Source organism: Acinonyx jubatus, chromosome D1 (genome assembly GCF_027475565.1).
Source record: "Acinonyx jubatus isolate Ajub_Pintada_27869175 chromosome D1, VMU_Ajub_asm_v1.0, whole genome shotgun sequence".
Classification (NCBI taxonomy): domain Eukaryota; kingdom Metazoa; phylum Chordata; class Mammalia; order Carnivora; family Felidae; genus Acinonyx; species Acinonyx jubatus.
Window position 1 is genome coordinate 104,158,030 of NC_069390.1, and position 20,345 is coordinate 104,178,374.

Below are 20,345 nucleotides of genomic sequence, written 5' to 3' on the forward strand. Positions count from 1 at the left end.
ACACGTGTCCTAGAGGGATGATCATATACAGCATTTCCCCCCTCTTGTGGAACAGAAACGCTTCACATCAAGACATCCGGCAGGGCATAGCTTCTCTTATGCATCCATGGGAAACACTGGGCTCCTCAGACAGGTTCAGACCAAGACAACATGAAGACATTTTTCAGGGGATCCAGAGTGCTAAGTAACCTTACTTTTTTGGCCAGAGTTTCATGGCCAGCTACTGAGTCATGCTGTGCTGGGCTAAGCTAGTCTCCCCCAGTCAGTCTCTGTAGCAGGACTACAGGGGTTCAACAGTCTCCCATTCTGTCAGCATGAGGGCATCTGCCCAAGCCATGGGGCCGGCTAAGGGTCCCACCTCTTCTTGGTCAACTAACTCATCTTCCCAGGTGTCTGCAAAAAATTAGAGACAGACAAGGCATCTTGCCCCGTGAAAAGAAATGCTGAAATGGATCCTCTTGGCAGTGATTACTCAAAAGGAGAACAATGAAAAATCAAAAATTAATCAAACCTTGAAATATAACCAGGGCTGGAGAATTGGTGAAATTGTATTTTGTTTTCATAATAAGAGCAGGACTGATGATTTTATTATATATATACATATATATATGTGTGTGTGTGTGTATATACACACACACACACACACACACATATATATATATATATATATATATATAATTTTACATATTTTAGAATGCTGGAGTGGGTAGAAAACACTCTGGAGTCAATTTGAGCCCCGAAAATAAGATCATAACAAATCACGAGCTCAAGCCCCCACCCCTCACCTCCTCTACTCCTGCATGCCCCACCCCCACAGTAGTCATAAATACTTCCAATCAAGAAAAATATTTCTCATACGCCTTAGAGTAGGATTTACTGCCTCGGTTATCCACCAGCAATTCCTCGATTATCGGCTCACTAAATATTTATGAGGGCTTTTCCAAGGTACAAATGCTCTGAATTCAGTCCCCATGGCCATTGCACCAATGAAATGTGTGACATTCAAGCTCACTCTTGCTTCACTAGTCCTGTCTGTAAGCCATCCTTGCCTCTATGGACTTCAGGTGTTATACTTTAGGGTTTTTACTCTTTGAAACAAATAGTAAATGCTGGTGGACCCTAGCTAAAGAGGAGATAGTACCTACCTGGAACAGTGAAAAAGACAGGAGATTCATCAAAGAATACAGAGCACTGCTCACATTTTGAGGTGTAATCTCAGGCGGCAGCTTTAATGGATTCTTAGGTCAGACTTACAGAAGCACGGGTGCCCACAAGACGGGTCAAGTATGGGAGAGCCACCTCTGTAACTGACCTGGCTGACAGTAGATTGTACCTCACATGTCCTTAGCTCAACAATGAAAATAATTTCTTCCCTCTGCTCTCTCATAAATCCAGCCCTCAGCTGAAAGGTTGTGTGCCTGACCTCACCTTTGAGGAAAATGGGGTGTGGGAAGTAATGGGACACTGGAATGTGAGCCTAGAGTTCAGATCTGAAAAGCTTTCCCGTGGTGGGGGCGGAGAATGGATGCGGAGCCCTAACACCAAGCATCTTCTCTTTGTGTCCACCACTTAGTCCCCTGGCCTTCATCCTCTTCAACTGGTACCACCAAATACACATGATCTGAATGATCTTCAGGGTCACTAGACAGAACCAGCAAGGTCGTCTTTCTGTACTTTGAAAGCCCAACCCTTCCTTTCATAATTTCAGGAAAAGTTTTATGGCTGCAGCAAGAGAATAACCACGCACATACACACACACATGCACACACACACACACACACACACACACGTGCGCACACACACACACACACACACACACACACCCTGCCTCTATGCCTGTTCTTTTTATAGGCTGTAGCACATCTGTTCATTGTAAGGCTGCAGAAACCTAAAACCTGAAATGTTGATAGAAACAGATATGTTTTATTCCATGTGCTAAAAGAAAAATTAATGAGGCAAATATTGTTCCTATGGCCAACGTGGGATGGAAAAAAGTGACAACCTCCATCTATATCACTGCAATCATGAGGCAAGAGATGAGCCTAGCGAACAGAGTCGTCTAATTTTAATCCCTCCGGGAGGCAAACTGCACTTCTGTTAAGGAGGCAGCTCTTCTGAGGGCCGCGGGAAAGGGTGCCAGAGATACATGCGATGGCTCCACACGTGAGTGAGTGTTTGTGCTTACCCAAGTCCCGGCCACATCCCAGGGCCCGTCCCTAAGTCCTGGAGGAGTCGGGGGTGGCAGAAGTCACCAGGGAGAGGGCCGGGCCAGGAGGCCTGCGGGGAAGCTGTCAGGTTCATTGGTTTTGCGCCAGGATGGAAAGAGGTTGGGCAGACGTCCAGAGAGGAGTTTGGTAGAACTGCCTGGGATGGCAGTGAACTATGGATTGGGAGTCAGAAGGTTACCCAGTGGTGTGAGGGTCTGGGGTTTCCTCACACCGCGGAAACTTGACCTTCAACCTCAGTAAAGGGACTCGGCCGCGGATTTGGGAAAGGAGAGAGGGACAGACTGAATGGTCTGAAAAGCATGGGGTCCCAGAGGGAAAGAGGTCAGCCCATGTCTCTATGAACAAAGCCCTCAGAGGTCTGAGTCCAGGTCAGGGGAGCAAGATTGTAAAATGCCCCTGAACTCTCAGGACTGGGCTCCTGTTCCAACCTTTCTAAGCCCGTTGTGGTGTTTGTGGGGCTTTAGGGAGAATGGCTGGCAGGTGGGGGCAACAAAGCCAGGGATGGGAATAAGTTACAAAAGGCAGGGGTCGGAGGGCTGGGCCTGGGTGATCCCGGAGTGGGGGTGGGGGCACGGAGGGGATGCTGGAAGGTGATGATGGGGTGCCAGAACAATGAGAATGCCATGGGGTAGGAAGGGGCATCGTTTGGGTAGACTTGTCCATTCATTTCGCACGCAAGGGCTGTGCCATGGAGACTGCAGACACAGACCACAGACTGGAGTGTGCTTGCCTGCCTCTCCCCCACCAGCGCCGGCCCCTGTAAGCCCCTCCCCCCACACTTGCTAACAACAGAGGGGGCTGTGGGTCTTTGTCTTAGAGCTGGAATACTCCCCTTCCTGAGTCCTTCCCACCCACCAAGCCAGAGGCTCTGCCCCTGCAGTGAGGGAACATCTGTGCCCTGAGACAAGGCCAGAACTGAACTGATTAATTTACTAATCCTTTAAAATCAGCTCCAGCTCCCAGAGTGAGAAACAAAAACAAAAAAAGAAAAAATAAAACAAAACAAAAACAAAAACAAACAAACAAAACAATAAATTGCCTCTTTTCTTCTTCTTCTTTTTTTAAAATGGGAACTTGAAGAGGAACAAAAGAATTCCCTGAGAACCACTAAATTTGTGCTTATCTTACTGGGGGCTCTTCTCACCTTTTTGTACCAAACTTCCCCAAATGCCTATGTGTCCTTTTGAATTCCCCTGCTGTACGCCTAGGAATGGTCTAACCGGCCCATCATTCCTCTGAATATATACAATCTAAAGATGCAAAGACAATCCAGGGACTTAAAAAATCCTCCAGGGACCCAAGTCAAAGCCTGCATCTGCTTAGAGTCTTGATGACCATGAGATCCACGATGCTCGTGGCTACAGTGCCAGGCTCTGCAGGAAGGTCTGAGTTATTGGGGTATCTTCCCTACGAACAGCTCACTTAAATAAGAAAGAACCAAATTTATAACATGCAAAATAGTTCAATGCAAAATTGCTCCCGCCACTGGGAAATGGAGAGAGTTGCAGCTCCAGAGACAACTTTATGGGGTCTCCTGGCATTGTGGAGCTTATTAAAATCATAGATCACAGAGCTGAGGGCTGCAGGGAATTTCAGCCCTACTTCCATTATTCTCCCTACTCCCCTAAGTAAGAGTCGCTGTAATCTCTCCGTAAAAGGCAAGATGGTGGAAGAGACGGCACAGTGGACATGACCCTGAACTGACCCCCATTGTGCCCACGCTTCCTCACCATCCCGATCCGTTTGCCCCTAGGCTTCCACAGGAGTCCATCTGATGGTTTCTCTGTCCTTGGTGAGGGTTCATGTGCTTTATCAAAACCCTCCATGTGTGAGAAAAGCCGCCTTTTCTCCCATCTCCTCCTTCCCTTTCCCACTACCTCTCACATCTTCAAGAGGAAAAACCACCTATTCTCTCTCTCTGATTTCCCACTCCTCCCATTCTGCCAGTCTTCTGTCACTTCTATACTGGGCTCTGAGGCAGACAGCTCACTGAGACTTAAACCAGTTTTTGTACTGGTTATTTCACCTTGAGCAAATCCCACCGCCCTGACCTGTCACCAACATGCCCTGAGGTCTGGGGAACAGTCTCCCACTCATGATGGAAGGAGTGGGAGGGAGCTGTCCTGGCAGTCATGAAGTCTGGGTTCTAGTTTCAACTCTAGGGTAACAGTGTGGGTAGGCTTGGGATGATCCCTGAATTCCTTACCATATTTCTTTTTAAGTGAAAATAAATAATACTCATTTCACAGGATGGTCGGAAGGATTAACAATGATGACGGAAAGGCTTTGCCTCTGTAAACCACAGACAGATGTCATGCAAGGTATTAGCTTCGTTATTATCCTACCCTATTGTTGAGGTCCCTAACATGGAACCTGGGTAAGTTGGCCCTATGTTAGGCAATGCCCAGCATATGAGCCCCCTCTCTAAGGATTGATCTTCTTTACCGAGTGGGCCTTGAGAATGATATTTCTCTTCCCCCATCCTTCCCTCCTACTCAAAAGCCATTGACCACAGGCATGGTCACCTGACCTAAGCAGATGAATCCTATTCTCTCACCAGGGGGTTTAGAGTTAGGATTCTGAGACCCTAGTCAATATCTGATGCTCATTTCAACTGAAGATACAAAAAGATGAGCGATGAGGAATGGTTATATTTGGGTCATACACAAAGAAACAGAAAAAGAGAGAAGTAGGAAGCAGCCACTTGCATTCACCTACTTTTGCATCCAAGGTACAGGCTCTAGAACTATGAATGCTGCAGCAGGAGATGAACCAATGGATCCTGGATGGGCTAGGATGGGTCCAATATGCGCTGGTGTTCCCCGGCAAGGGAGGGGGTGCATCCCCTGACGTCCAGACTTGCTTGATCCCCACAGCGAGGCCATGGTGTTCTCCTGTTGAACAGAAATCATTTCACATAATGTCGACATCAGACACCACTCTGTGACCAGGATGGATCAACACAAAAAACAAGACCACTTCATAACTATGTCTGAATACAGACAAAACGTGAACATTGTCCAACTACAGAAATGATCAAACATCCCCCCGACTCTGGCTAACAGAAGTGACTGCTGACTCTCTACCAATCACAGCCTCGGGCTGAGTCTAGTCCTCCCCTCCTTCTAGACAAGATAAGCCCATGGAGAGCACGGAGGAGGGTACTTGTTGAGATGAGAATTGGGTGTTGTATGGAAATCAATTTGACAATGAGTTATATTTTTTAAAAAAAAAGATAAGCCCATGTAATTCAAACAGCCTTGAAAATATCGACCAGATCTCCCCACAATGACTCTAGGCACTTTTTAGAACGTCAAAGGTATAAAGGAAACCATTTCTACACTGCTTGTACTCTCCTGCCTTTCTCTCTCTCCATAATAGCCTCACAGCTTAATTGTCACTAATAAAAAGTCCATTCATATGTCTTAGTGCTTCTAAGTAAAGCAATAATGGGGGGCCTGGTGCCCTGCTTCTCATCACAAGATAACAGGGTATAATTTCTTATATTTAAGCAGACCTAACTATCAGGAATACAACAACATTCTTCTCACTTTCACAATATAATCACGTTTGTATCTTGATGAAAAAAAAATAATTTGTGCGTAAAAATCAATATGGAGCTCTTTTTTTCTGTGTGCAAACACCAATACCTCCCTTGACCAAAGAGAGAAGAAAAATCAATATTAAAACAAAGGAAACATTGCATGGTTGATGTCTTTGACTTTTTCAAATTCAGAAGAATTTTCCAGATACAGAAACCTCTTAATTGAAATCTCTCTTCTGTTCAAGTTGGCATTCTGCAATTATGATGACAATAAATGCTTTCTATTCTGGATGAAAGCAAACGTTCTCTGATCCCTGGAGTGCAATAATGGAACATTCACTTTTAGGTTATGGGACATTGATATCTTCCCTGGAAAAAGTTTAATGGGTTAAGAAGCAGAAACTGTTCCTTTCTGGTCACCCCTTCTCTGCAGGATGTCTAGGGATAGACCTCACTATTCCATATCAAAAGCCACACTTCTTTATGTTTTATATTTTGGATTTTTGACTAAGATTTAACTTTTTAAAAGGTGCTTTCTTGTCAGTAACAATGAGCAAACTGAGTCCCTGGATCTCAGATTCTAAATATCATTTTCCACTAAAAAGAATCAGACCTCACTTAAAGAAAACAGAAAGAAAGAAAGAAAGAAAGAAAGAAAGAAAGAAAGAAAGAAAGAAAGAAAGAAAGAAAGAATAAAACAACCACCACCACGACAAAACACAATACAACACAACAAAACAAAAACACTGATTCCAGGCCCTGGGAAGTAAAAGCACAAGGTGACCTGCAAGCCTATGAAATCTTGTTGTACCAGAGACAAGGAAGTGCTCAGAGACTAAGGGGTCTATGCCAAAAATATTCATAAAACAACTTAAGGGGCATATATTGGCCAAATCAAATTTAAAACAAAACAAAACAAAACAAAACTCCATCCATAGTAGTTGTCAACACCAATAGAGAGAAAGAGGATCATGGGGCAGGGAGGAAAGCCCTCCTTTACAGAAGAATACCAGCTAAATAAAAGTGGAATGAATCACATAAATAGGAAATTGCCATCTTTCATCCTTACTGTGATAATTGTTTCAGGGAAAGACCATGGACCTCAAGGGGTCAAAGAGTGCAGTGAGTGGACAATTTGGTCACTACCAAATACCAATGCCCATTTTGATTAACTAATTACAAAAAGGACAGTAGATCCTAATGAAGGAGTGACCTGGTAGCCACCACCTTAACCCTGGGATCCAGGCTGGTGTCGTTTAGAGGAAGCCTGGCAGCACATGACTACTAGCAGCTCGCAACAGGAAACACGAAACAACACCAACAAAGTGTTCTTGTTGGAAAGGATGGCTCTGAATCTGAGTCTCCAGAGGGCCCTTCAATTATAGGAAATACAGGAGATATAAGAAGAGATTAAATGACACATTGGAAGCAATTAGAAAAATCCACAGTGTGGGATACTCTAATAAGAAAACTGGCCTGACGCCAAAAAATGAATCTCATTAAAGAAAGAAAAAAAAAATTCTAGATTAAAAGAGATGAAAACCTCGCAATAGCCAAATATAGTTTATGAGCTTTGACTGAATCCTGGTTGGAAAATAAATAGCTATAAAACATATTTTTTGGACAAATGGGAAGATATGAACATGACTGGATATTGGAGAAGTACTGTTAATTTCCTTAGGTACAATAATGGTGCCATGGTTTTGAGGAAAATGTCCTTAATCTTGGTAGTTTAAGTGTCATGTTCTTTGCAACTTCACATTTATTTATTTATTTGTTTATTTATTTGTTTATTTATTTATTTATTTATTTATTTATTTTTAAATGTTTTATATATTTTTGAGAGAGATAGAGAAACAGTATAAGCAGGGGAGGGGCAGAGAGAGAGGGAGACAGAATCCGAGGCAGGCTCCAGGCTCTGAGCTGTAGGCACAGAACCCAATGGGGGACCACGAGACCACAAACCTGAGATCATGACCTGAGCCACCCAGGCACCCTACAACTTCACTTTTAAATCCGTTCGAGAGGACAGGAGGGGGAGGAAATTGGGAGCGAGGAAGCAACAACTCTGGCAGAATGTTAAGAATTATTAAATTGGGGGCACCCTGGTGGCGCAGTCAGTGAAGCATCTGACTCTTGATCTCGGCTCAGGTCATGACCTCACAGTTGGTGAGATCAAGCCCTGCTTCAGGCTCTGTGCTGACAGCACAGAGCCTGCTTGGGATTCTATCTCTCCCTCTCAAAATAAATAAATAAAGTTGAACAAAAAAAAACAATTATTAAATCTAAATGGAGGATCTATGAGGTTTTATTGTTCTCAGCTTTTCTATTGCTACCAGTTGAGTTCTCCAGGAGGCTGACTCTGAGATAAAGGTTAGCTGAAGGGGGGCAGGCAGGTGGTTTATTAGGGCATGCTGTTAGGATCATCATTGTTGGAGAGAGGAAGGAAGCAGGATAGGGCAGAGGAAGGAGTTGGACTCTGTTACAAATACAAGGACTCTACTGCGTCGATCCTTCTGGGAGTTTGGAGCTGGGATGGCCCTTGCTGGTTGTCCCCTGTTAGGGTGAGGGAGCAGGGCCATTATTCTCTCTGCCCTCCACCCCCTGTCAGGGTGTCAAATGACTGACTGAATGACTTCAGTTCTGAATGGGAGATCTGGGTGACACAGCACAACATTCATAAATTTGGAATATTTTCTCTTAAAAGCTTGGGGGTGGGATATAAAAAGGGGTTGCTTTGCCCTGAAAACATTGGATAACCACTGGCCTACATTCTCTTCATCCTTATAAAACTCTTCAAATACTGGGGTGCTTGGGTGGCTCAGTTGGTTAAGCTTCTGACTTGGTTTAGTTTCAGGTCATGATCTCATGGTTTGTGAGTTCGAGTCCCATGTCAGGCTCTGCACTGATAGCACAGAGCCTGCTTGGAATTCTCTCTCCCTCTCTCTCTGGCCCTCTCCGCTCTAAAATAAATAAAAAAATAAATAAAACACTCCAAGTACAATTGACAACCCCACTTTAAAGACGAGGGAACAGGGGCAGCACTAAGTCAAATCACCATCCCAGGGTAAGTGATAGGGCTGGAATTCAGATCCACATTGTCTGACATCAGAAGTGTGGTATTGAACCACTGCACTATACCAGCCCTCTACACTCCTTTCCTCAGTTTCCCCATTCCTGCCTGGTCCATCTCTTACTGCCCCAGTTGCATGAGAAGGAGTAGCTCTCATCTGGTGGCTCATGCCATTTACAATGATTCCAAATCTTCCTCCACAGAAATCATTATCTTCCCCATTCCAAGCCCATTCCCATCTTGTTTAATGAGGAAGGAAAGTGATTGTGCTGTTTTAGCCTCCACGTGTCCTTCATTTCAGAAGGGCCCTTGGGTTACACCAAGGAAAGGGGCCAACAGATGTGGTTTTAAACTCTGAGTGTCACTGGCACGTAATAGGAACTTGAAACACGCTTATCAGATGGTTGAATAAAGGAAGCTTTAATTGAATGCAGTAGGGAAATGCTGCATTTTAAAGGAGTCATAGAATGGAACTTTTTGCTGATATTTCCTGAACATCAGTCTTCTTACTTCATGGTTTAATGACACCTTGTGTGTGTGTGTGTGTGTGTGTCTGTCTGTCATACAAGTGCGAAGGAGAAAGCTCTCTCTGTCACAAGAACTTAAGAGGGCCCCAAAGCATGGTAACTTGAGCCTTGAAGCATTAAGACTTCAGTAACATAGCTTGTTCTGTCCACACACATGTCATTTTCCTCCCCAGTGTACCCACACATCTCCAGAATAACACACACATTTTCAGGAAGCCACTTTGGAACCACCACTTTTCTCCTCCAACCCTCAAAGTTGTCACGGATTGTGACTAGTCATGCCTTGCTCCTTTCTTTCTGGTGACTCCTCTCTCTAGGATCCTATTACTGCTCTTAGATTGAGCTTCTAGGAGAATCTGCCCACACATGTATGTGGTTTCCCAGACAATCCGTGTCCAAACCTCAGTTGTAGATGTACTTGAAGTTTTTATTTCCATTTCTCCCCTTCAAAGGGCTCTATTTATCTTTATCAGTACATGCATTAGGGGGCAGAGGAAAAGGCATCATCATTACATATGTTGTGTGTATTCATGCATGTATGTATGTGTGTGCTATACACATATACATAAACATTTGCACATACACACATCTATATGCAACTCCAGACATGTAACATGATATGGTTAGTTCTCAAGTCATTGAATCCCCCTACACAGACTGAACAGCTCTGCCTTATAAGTTCACTCAGAGCACGGGGACATTTCGATAATTACTCAAAATTTTAGTGTAATTTATCTGCCCATGCATTTGTCTTCCCCATGAGCCTGAGAGCTCCTACTGGGAAATAAGCCTTATAACTTCTTAGTCTTTACATTCCCAGTGCCTGGTAAACAGTTGTTGTGTGCATTAATAAAAGAATCAATGCCAATCGACCATATCATTAAAGGGTCGCAGGACACGTGAGTGGTAAAGGGCTCTCAGGTCCTCCTGCCTCCTGCCTAGACAAACCTAGACAGTATTAGTCCTCTCAGATTTTTTTTTGTGCTCTTTTTAGAATGGAAATTCTTGGGGAAAAAAGTCCTTTATTTGTTCCACACAAAGACAGTGATGTTAAGAACTTCATAATTGTTTAATGCTAGTCAGAAATTTTATTCATGGCCTAAATTTAAAAATTGCTTTCCATTATTATCCCTCAAGTGTATGTGTGTATGTTTTTATATACTCATTCTAGTTTGTAAGCTCTTCAGAGAGAGGACTGGTCAATCTTCATAATATATTTATATGATTCCAACATATGGCCATATTAATCAACATTAAATTATAAGTAGCTATAGCTGTCACTTTAGAACACTGCTTTGGGAACAGCCATTAGCTGATGAACAAACAGCAACTCTATGACATTATCTATGACTGTCTCTAAACACCTGGCACTATAATTATTTGGTAGAACTGATGTTTGTAGTAGTAAAAGAACTTAGTGGTTGGTTTGAACTTGTTTTGTGCAACAGCTTCTAATTCAGCCATAGGCACAAGGATTTCTGGTTCACACACAGCCCTTCCCCTCTCCCCACACCCCTCCAGGACCCTGTCACTTTCCAGTACTATCTTTCAATCTGGCTAGGGCACCATGGTCTCTTGTGGGCTTCTCTCCAGACTTGCTCCATGGGTACCAAGAGGAGGGTGGAGCAGAGTCAACCTTAGAGAAGATGGGGATCAAAGGAACTTGGATTGCTAAATAGCAGTGAGAGGAAGAGCTAGGGGTATGAGGAGGAGAGAGATGGATGGAACTCATACTGTGGAGGGCTTATCACGTGCCAGGTATGATGTCAGACATTACGTCCATTCTTGCACTTAATCCCCTGAAAAATGTCATATTTAACATTTACAGAAGAGAAAATGAAGTTCCAGTTTCCAATGTCACACAACAAGGATGTGGCAGAACCCAAGCCAGTCATCTCTGATCCTGTCCATGATAATTGGCTGGGAGCCCTGGTTTTTATAGCCAGCTCACTTCTCACTAAAGGAGCAACCTCAAATAATTTCACTGAATGAAACATCTTGAGGTTTTCTTCCCAAATATATTATTTATTGAAAACTTATAATCACTAATCGTCACATAATATCCTGTACTAATAACTGGCATCGTCCATATCTCTTTCTACACTGTGAGAGAGTAGGCTATCACATCTCCCAGGAAGATCGCTATGCTCTCTTGCTCACTTCAGCTTGGTGGAAAAGAATATCTTTCCCTTAACCCCACTCTTGGCCAAAGTCTTAGTTAAAAATCACTTCATTTCAAATTAAAAAAAAAAAATCACCCTCACTCCATCTTGTCCGCACAAAAGGAAATTAGAAGGAGACACAGGTGTCTTAGGGAACCCACAGTCAGAAAGTATGATCAGTCCTCAAAAGGGGCTGGAACCAGGAACTGAAGAGTCAGTAGGAAGTAAATCAGTCTCTCTCTCCACCCCCTTCCCCGCACTCGTTCTACACATCTCCTTCATCCTTTGCCCTCTCCATGCATTTGACCTTCTCTATTTGGGCAAGTACTTGGCTCATATACAATCTCCCACTTCAGCTGTCCATCACTTCTCAGTTCAAGCATCTCACCCAGCCCTCACTGAGCTTCTAGGTCCTACCTGTAAATTTTCAGAAGATGGAATCTGATTGGGCTGCCTGAATCACATGGTCACCACAATCCCCTCAGGTGTGACTGTCCAGGCAAGTGACTTGACTCAAAGACCCTGTATTCTGAGAAAGGCTGGTTCTGAACAGAGTGTGGGTACAGGGAAGACATGATTAAAAGAGGAAATGGTTGGAAATCTGCTATGGCACGAAACACAGTAAGGCCTGTGAGTATCGTCAGTGATAACTGAAGAGCCTAGAACCAGAGAGGACCAGGAACATTCCTATTAGCACAGCCACTACCAATGCAATGACTGTGGTGAGAAATTCTTGGGCCATGAGGACTTTAACCCAAAGTTATATTTCTGGCCTTTTGACTCTTTGATTCCATCTCTTCTTGTCAGTATTTGACCCATTGTGAAATAACAAAACCCTGGAAACAACTGAAGGTCTATCACTATGGAAACGGTGAATCAAATTCTGGAACAGTCAATGTATAGAACACTGTGCATCTATTAAAACAAATAAATTGGATCAATATGCATTAAGTTGAGAAAATATTCGGCATTTTATGAAACTAAAAAACATTGCAGGGGCACCTGGGTGGCTCAGTCGATTAAGTTTCCCACTTCGGCTCAGGTCATGATCTCACAGGTCATGAGTTTGAGCCCTGCATCGGGCTCTGTGCTGACAGCTCAGAACCTGGAGCCTGCTTCGGATTCTGGGTCTCCCTCTCTCTCTACCCCTTGCCTGCTCACACTCTGTTTCTCTCTCTCTCTCTCTCTCTCTCTCTCTCTCTCAAAAATAAACATTAAAGAATTTTTTAAAAAACATTGCAGAATAATGTATATAATATCCTATTTTGTGAAACAAAACAACAACTACTACAAAGCAAAGTTTTAGCCAGCTACAAACGTGTAGGTGAGTAAGGATATACAAACTGGGAACACTGATTACTTTGGGGGCAGGGGAAGGGGGATTAGAAAGTAAAAAAGAGAGACAATTAATGTTTTCTTTATATACGTCTGAATGACTTATGAGAAGACTCACATGCTTATACTTGTAATTTTTTAAGTTTATAAATGAAGTAGAAAGATTTTTTAAATTCTATATTTAAGAGCCCATCTCAAACGCCACCGTTCCTGGCCTTTTCTGATCCCCTAGGGCGTTCTGTGCAAACTCCCACATAATGTGGGTTTCTCTTATAATTCTGATATTCTGCCTGGAATGACAGATGTTGCCTATTTCTCTCCACCTTACTTACACTGTAACTCCATCAGGGAGCCAGTTCTGGACACCCCACCCCCAACATTAACAACATTTAAAATGGTATATTCTACAGAAGAGATACCTGGTAAACCTTTACTGAATAGGATTAACTCAATACTTAGCAATTTTTCCAGCATGTCCTGTATGTTGTCTTCAAAAAGGTAGATTCTTTCTAAGAATTTGCCTTGCCCTATAAACACAGCAATCTCTATTTCTAGTACAGTGGTGTATTATTTTCTAGTCATTTCAAGGTAATTTATATTTCGGTCCATAATTTGAGGGGAAACCAAATGAGTCATTTTTTTTTTTTAATATTGTGAGCTGATAACTCAGTGAACTCCAAGCCGCCATAAGTCTTTAAAATTAATTTGGGGCACCTCAGCTGACCTTGGCAGGCACAGTCCACCAGGTCTGGGTCTTGGAAAACCAAAGCAGTGATTAACCCTGTCAGAGATAAAATGGCTGATGTCAAGCTCCTCCAAATTACAATCATGCTTGACCTGCTGTTCTCCTTCTGAATGAACCTTATTACTGAGAAACCATCATTCAAAGGACATATAGTTAAACATTTAATAAATCTGTGATCAAAATCCAGGAACAGAATTAAGCCTTTGATGAAAGTGACACAGAATGGGAGCAGAACCAAGGTAGAACACAGAACAAAGCCAAGGGCAGGATGGGGAAGGGGTTTGTGCTGAGACGGTGGTCAGAAATTCTGACTCTCAGTTGTCCTTTGGATGATGCTTTCACTTGGATCTGGTGACAGCAAGTTTGTAGGGAACCAAAGAGTAATCTCAGTGGGCATTTAAAAAGCTTCTAGGAGTTAGATCATGCACTGTCAATAATGCAGGCCCTTGAAGCCGACCTTGAACTCACCCGTTGCCATACAGCAAGAATAATTTGTCACTGTGCAATATAGACTCAGTAATAAAACACCATACCTCTAAAAATTACTAAAAAAAGAAAAGACCTGGGGAGGAGGGATTGGATAATGTATACCAAAAAGGAAGAACAGAGGGATAACGAGGTGAGGGGCAGCAAGGTGAGAAAACAATGGAACAGGGGTCCAGAGACATGTTTCTGCCTCTGACATGAAAATCCCCATTTGTGACCTTAGACATATCATCCCACCTCTTAAAAGCCTCAAGGGGATGTCATTTGTTCCTCACACTACAATGTGCAAAAGAATCATCTGGGAATCTTGTTGAAATGCAGAATCTGATTTAGGAGATCTGGGGAGGTTTTGTATCTCACAGGTTCTGGAGTGATCCACCGACCACACTCTGAGAAGCAAGAAATATGATGATCGCTGGATTCCTTTCCAGCTTTAAAATTCTGATTCCTAAAATAGAATCTCCACCTTCTCATGTAGACCCCTCTGGGTAGCCCCTGCCCCAGCAGAGGGTGGCCTCTGACTTCAGATATTCAGTCTGCTTCTGTTCCCAATTTAACAGGGCATCAATTCTCGTGATCACGTGGGATTCTTCTTTCTCTTCACCCAAATGAAGGAGAATGGAAATTGAACAACCCACCCTTTCTCATTTTTGAAGCTTAGAGGCAAGCATATAGCCCTTTTTTTACTTTCTACTTGACATTTGGAAAATCGAGAAGGAGAAGTTACAACACTTCAGCCAACCTGGTGATATTCTAGACATTTCCTTCTAGTGCTTTTTCATATATATATGTACACACACACACACACACACACACACACACACACAGATACATGTTTTATCAGCATGGGAATTATAGTGAATACACAGGTTCATGCTAACTACAAAATTGTATTTTCTCATTTCATGAAAAATCTCTGAAATTGTGATTTTAATGACATCACAATCTTCCACCATAAGAATGTCCACTATGCAAATACCAATTGTTGGACATTTAAGTTTTTGTTGCAATTTTAAACAATACTAAGGTAAAAATCCTTATTGTTTTTATAGCTACCATTTGTTAAATATCTACTATGTGCCAGACACTGTGTTAAATGCTTCATATACATCACATCATTAATCCTCCCAATGACCTTTCAAGATGAGTATTAGTATGATATCCATTCTATTGGGAAGGAGACTGAGACACAGAAAAGTCACATGACTTATCGGGATCACACTGATAGTCAAGGGTAGAGGTGGAAACACACTCAGGTCTGTCGGACTCCAAAGCCAAGATCATGACCACTGTGTGGCATTTCCTCATACATAAACCCCTAGGTGCCTCTCTGATTATTTCAATAGGATCATTTTTTTGTTTATGTGTATATGAATTTTTTTGTTTAATTGCAAAAGTGATACAGCCTCAAAGAAATAATTTAGGCAATGTATGGATGTAAAAAAACCAAAAAAACAAAAACAAAGAAAACCTATATCCTCCTTTCTCTCCCTTCTATGATTTCTTGAGGTTTTTTTCCTTGCTCTGTGTTTTCTATGCTAACGTAGCATATGGAAAGGCAGAAATCATGTGTTTTTTACAATTCCATCTCTAGTCTCTGACACAGAGCTAGCTAGGCCTTAATAAATATCTATTGAAAAAATAAATGAGTAATTGAATAATTTTTTAAAAATAAAAATGGAATCTTGCCATACATTTTTCTCTGAAATTTCTATTTTCACTTAACAAATCTCAAGCAACTTTCCAGGGCATAACATATAGATATAATTATTTTTAAAATAACTGTATAATAATCCATGATGTGGATACACCATAATTTATTAAGTAATTTGCCATAATTCAACATGCATGGTTATAGATTTGGGGGTTACTATTGATGTTGCATTGAATACCATATGAATTTTCATATACTGATACTTTTGTTTCTTTAGCATAGTTTCTATAATTAGGATTACTGATTCATAGAGGATGTATATTTGAAATGTTAATATGTAATGCCAGGGAATTTTTCTAAAATGCTTGGCCAATTCACATTCAAACAAGTAGTATGTAAAAGTATCCACGCTCCCAGACATTTACCACCTGATCAAACTTTTACATCTTTACCAGTCTGGTGGGTTAAAAAACATCTTGGTGTTTCAATTTGCATTTTCTTTATTGCTAGTGAGTTGAATGCCTTTTTAAATTTCTTGCTTGCTTGCTTTTTTCTGTAACCTGCAGGACACTTGCTCTAAGTAAAATTGCTGGATTAAAAGATGTGAACATTTTATTTTATTTTATTTTTAATTTTTTTTAACGTTTATTTATTTTTGAGACAGAGAGAGACAGAGCATGAATGGGGGAGGGGCAGAGAGAGAGGGAGACACAGAATCGGAAACAGGCTCCAGGCTCTGAGCCATCAGTCCAGAGCCCGACGCGGGGCTCGAACTCACGGACCGCAAGATCGTGACCTGAGCTGAAGTCAGATGCTTAACCGACTGAGCCACCCAGGCACCCCAAGGTGTGAACATTTTAAATGTGCTTGACATTTAGCCAAATTATTGTCTTCCAGAGGTGATGGAATAACTTACCCTCCCACAAGCAGACCATGTAACGTCCAAACGAGGTATTTTAATTAAAAAAGTAAAGGTATTTGACAGTTTGAGAGTCTCTGATGATTTCCTTGGGCGTTTCTCACCTTTCCTTGAGAAAGCCAGGTGGCTTTCTTTTTTTTTTTTTTTTTCTTCCCTTCAGAAAGCTCCTGAAGAGACGTTTTCTTCCCCTGGAAGGAAAAGCCAAGGTGGAGGGAAGCACTTTCAGCACAAAAGACCTGCAAGGGCAGACAGGAGCTGTAGTTGGAGGGTAAGGGCATTTCCAAGAAGACAGGGGAACAGGAGAATGAGCACTAGTCTTGTTTCCGGAAGAATAGAGAGAGCTGGTCTAGAATTTGAGGGCAAGTTTATACTGGTGTTTGCTGTGAGGCATGGCCTTGCCCCATTGCTATGGGGATGTAGGGTGGGAAGAATGATATTGCTCTGTGGCATGAGCTCAATCTCTCCTGTCACATTCTAGGAAGAGTTGGCCACCAGTGGGCCTCATCCAATTGCACAGAATTTAATTCAAACAAACAAACACCGTTCAACATTTGTCATAAGCGAAGCCCTGACAAGGGGAACAGATTGCTGCTCTAGAAACTGCATTATTAAAGAGTACACATTAAGACTGTTTATAAAAACCCTAAACCAGAGTAAGGTGTGAACTGTTTGGAAGGTGCGTCAAGCTATGGTGAGTTGAAACAGAGAGGTTGCATCCACTTAGTAGGATCAATGAGGCTTCCTGGACAGAGGTCAGGAGGTTGGAGTGGCACCTCAGTTCTAAAGAAGGTGTTATGTCCCCCCACCCAGCCACTCTCAGCGTCAGGCGGCTACCAGTCCATGTGCTACCCGCACAGGTCCATCCATGCATTTCCCTTGCATCAGTCCTAGACCTACAGGCTGAGTAGAGTCAAGGAGGGCTTGTAACCATCTCTCTTCTGAAGACTGAAATTCAGAGGCTCAGTTTAAATTGGGAGCATCTGGTGTGTCCCCAGCTAGGTCAAGCTGGGATCAACATGGCTGCTTAAGAAAACAGCTGGTGGTGACCTCACTGGGTGTAGACATGGCTGGGGCTTTGTATTCTGCTGAGAAAAGGGGGAGCGAGATGTTACACAGGAGAGGATGAATGAAAGAGAAGAAGAGTAAGGAGTGGGCAGTTTGGTTGTGAGACGGTTCCGGTTCTCTTTGGACCTCTGGGGTCCTGAGGGATTGGTCATGAGCCCCACAAGTGGGAGGCATTCCAGAAGAGGGGTGTCCAGAGGCTGTGGGCCCCTGGACTAAGGTAGGATGGTTTCCGGGGAGGTGAGTGCTTCGGGGCAGAGCAGTCCAGCTCTCCTCCTGGCCCCCATGCTCACTGGGTCTTAAACCAGAGGGCAGCTTTGCCCAGGACAGTGCGCACCAGAGGAGCTACTTGCCAGAGAGTGAGTCCTCATGGAGGGCATCAGCTACAGCTGGACCATACCCCTGAAAGTTCAAGAACAACAGGAAGACTGGAGAAGGGAGGGCGTTGAGGTCCTGCACGCTGCCCCCACGGCCGAAAGCCTTAGGATCTGGGCATTAGTGTCAACACAAAACTCATTTGTTCCTACACTTTCCTGAGGCCTGGAAACAATTAGTTACACGGGGTATATGATATCCCACCTAGAGCGGAGTAAATTTAACAAATGTCCATTGCCTTTGGAGAAAATGGGACTCCAAACTTCTTCCTCAGTTAAGACACTCAGCTTCGTTAGGTGAAGCCTTCCAGCTCCAGCTGAAAGAACATCCCATATCCCATCCTGATATGCTGTCAATAGGTTCTGTTCAAATCCCAAAATTAGAAGCTAGATTCTTTGGCAAGAACATCTAGGGAGGTCAGAGTCACTTTCGCTCCATTAAATTCCCATTGCACAGTGTTTATTAGCAGTTACATATTAAACCCTGAACGTGGAAGATGTTTAACACCTATTTATTTGGTTTGATTTAATGTATGAATCTAGTGCATATAATTTCAATTAAAAAAATTATGTAAAGCCCTATAGTTTGCATTTGTTATACCCATGAGGACAAGTGATATCCTCCTTCCCTAAACACTTTTCCTTTCTCCCTCTTCAGCTATTAAGCTGTCAGGGAGACCTCTCGCCTACTTACCCACAGGGAGACCCCATGACTCTCACACAAAGGTCTGTTCCAGTGTGGCAGGAAGGAGAGGTAAAAGGCACGAAGCTTCCTCTGGGTGCCAGACCTTTTTTCTCCTTTCTTTCTTTCTCTCCTCCTCTGGGCTCCCTTCTTACCAAAAAACTACAAAAAAAAAAAAAAAAAAAAAAAAAAGTAAACCCTATACTTCCTCTAGGATCTCTCTCTCTCAAATTTGCTTGTTTGGTAAAGACACATTTTGGTCTGCCTTCCCATCTGCAAAGACAAACTAAATCCAAGATGAAATTAACACAGGCTGTTTATTCACGAGCCTGCAGCAAGGGAACCCCATCTGCCCTCCCTTGCATTTCAGCAGGGGCTCAGAGGTGCTAGTTAGAATAAGAGGGCAGGTTTTGCAGAGTGAAGAGAAATCCTGAGGCAAGATGCTGATTGCCCTGCTTTCTGCTAAGGTGGGGTGTGGAAGCTGGGGAGACTTTCTAAGTGATCTGAATTCTCGGCAGTCCATGGTCAGCTGCAAAGGGGCAAGTGAGGAGCTGGGGCAGGGGGAGGGTGGCATTTCAAGACAAGAAGGGTTTATTTTTGTGGTCTTCCATTTCCTGGAACAACTGGGGGCCAATGTGTGCTCTTTCATGGTCCTTAAGAAAAGCTGCACAGCATGGCAGGCAGTTTCTCACATCAAAATCCAACCATGTAGAATGCATGTATCCATATTTTGTATATGTATATATATATGTGTGTGTATATATATATATATATATATATATATATATATATATATAGTATGTGTGTGTGTGTATATATATATGTATGTATAATCTTTTGCTGGAAGAGAACTAACATCTTAATTCTAAACTGGAGCTAGCAATAATTCAGAAATGCATTCGTTAGAAAGAGTTTATACTTCTTTTTTAAGTGCCTTCACTTCACTTGGCTGCATGAAGTCCAGCCTCAATCACAACGTGCTCCCCACATGCCAGGGTGTCCTAGAGCAGGCAAATAGGTCTTCTGTGTCCCTCTCTGCTTGTCCTTTGCAGCTTAGGCTCTGGCATGTGGCATCTCCCTTCCTGTGAGCATCTATCTGCTCTCCTCCATCTGGAGACAGACGTCTTCCTGGCCTCACTTTCACCTGTACCCCTTCATCCTCCACGTGGGCCCATTTCCTGATAGGGATTATGGAGAGTAGGCTGGGACTCTTTGAAAAGCTCCACTGAAAGTCGCTGATGGCAGAAGGAAATGATAAAACAGACTCTTGTGGTGGATGTTCAGGGCTGCTAGGCATAAGGAGGCCCTAAGGAGGCTCTTCTCCGTGTGCTCCCAAAGACCACAGTCTTGAAGGGATCATCGGTCTTCTCTCCAGGGAGAATACCCAATAGCATGTCTCCTGAAGAAAAGCCCAAGGCCAACCATCATAAGCCTCCCCACCTCCAAAGAGGAAGAACTGCCCCTTGCAGTCCCTACCCAACTCCGCTGTCTGGATTTGCAGTCCCCAGGATTGACCTTGACCTCATGCAAGAGTAGATGTCAGTGGTGAGGCTC

The 20,345-nt window shown here is 43.0% G+C and overlaps 1 protein-coding gene across 5 annotated transcripts in view; it reads right to left on the reverse strand.

The window, feature by feature from the left end:
• POU2AF2 (POU class 2 homeobox associating factor 2) overlaps nt 1-20,345 on the reverse strand; it is a 483,397-nt gene that overhangs the window by 270,477 nt on the left and 192,575 nt on the right. For all 5 annotated transcript variants that reach the window (XR_008290705.1, XR_008290706.1, XM_053204129.1 and 2 more), the window contains exon 4: nt 4,947-5,122. The gene's annotated coding sequence lies outside the window, so the exon portion shown is untranslated. The remainder of the gene's footprint in view (nt 1-4,946; nt 5,123-20,345) is intronic.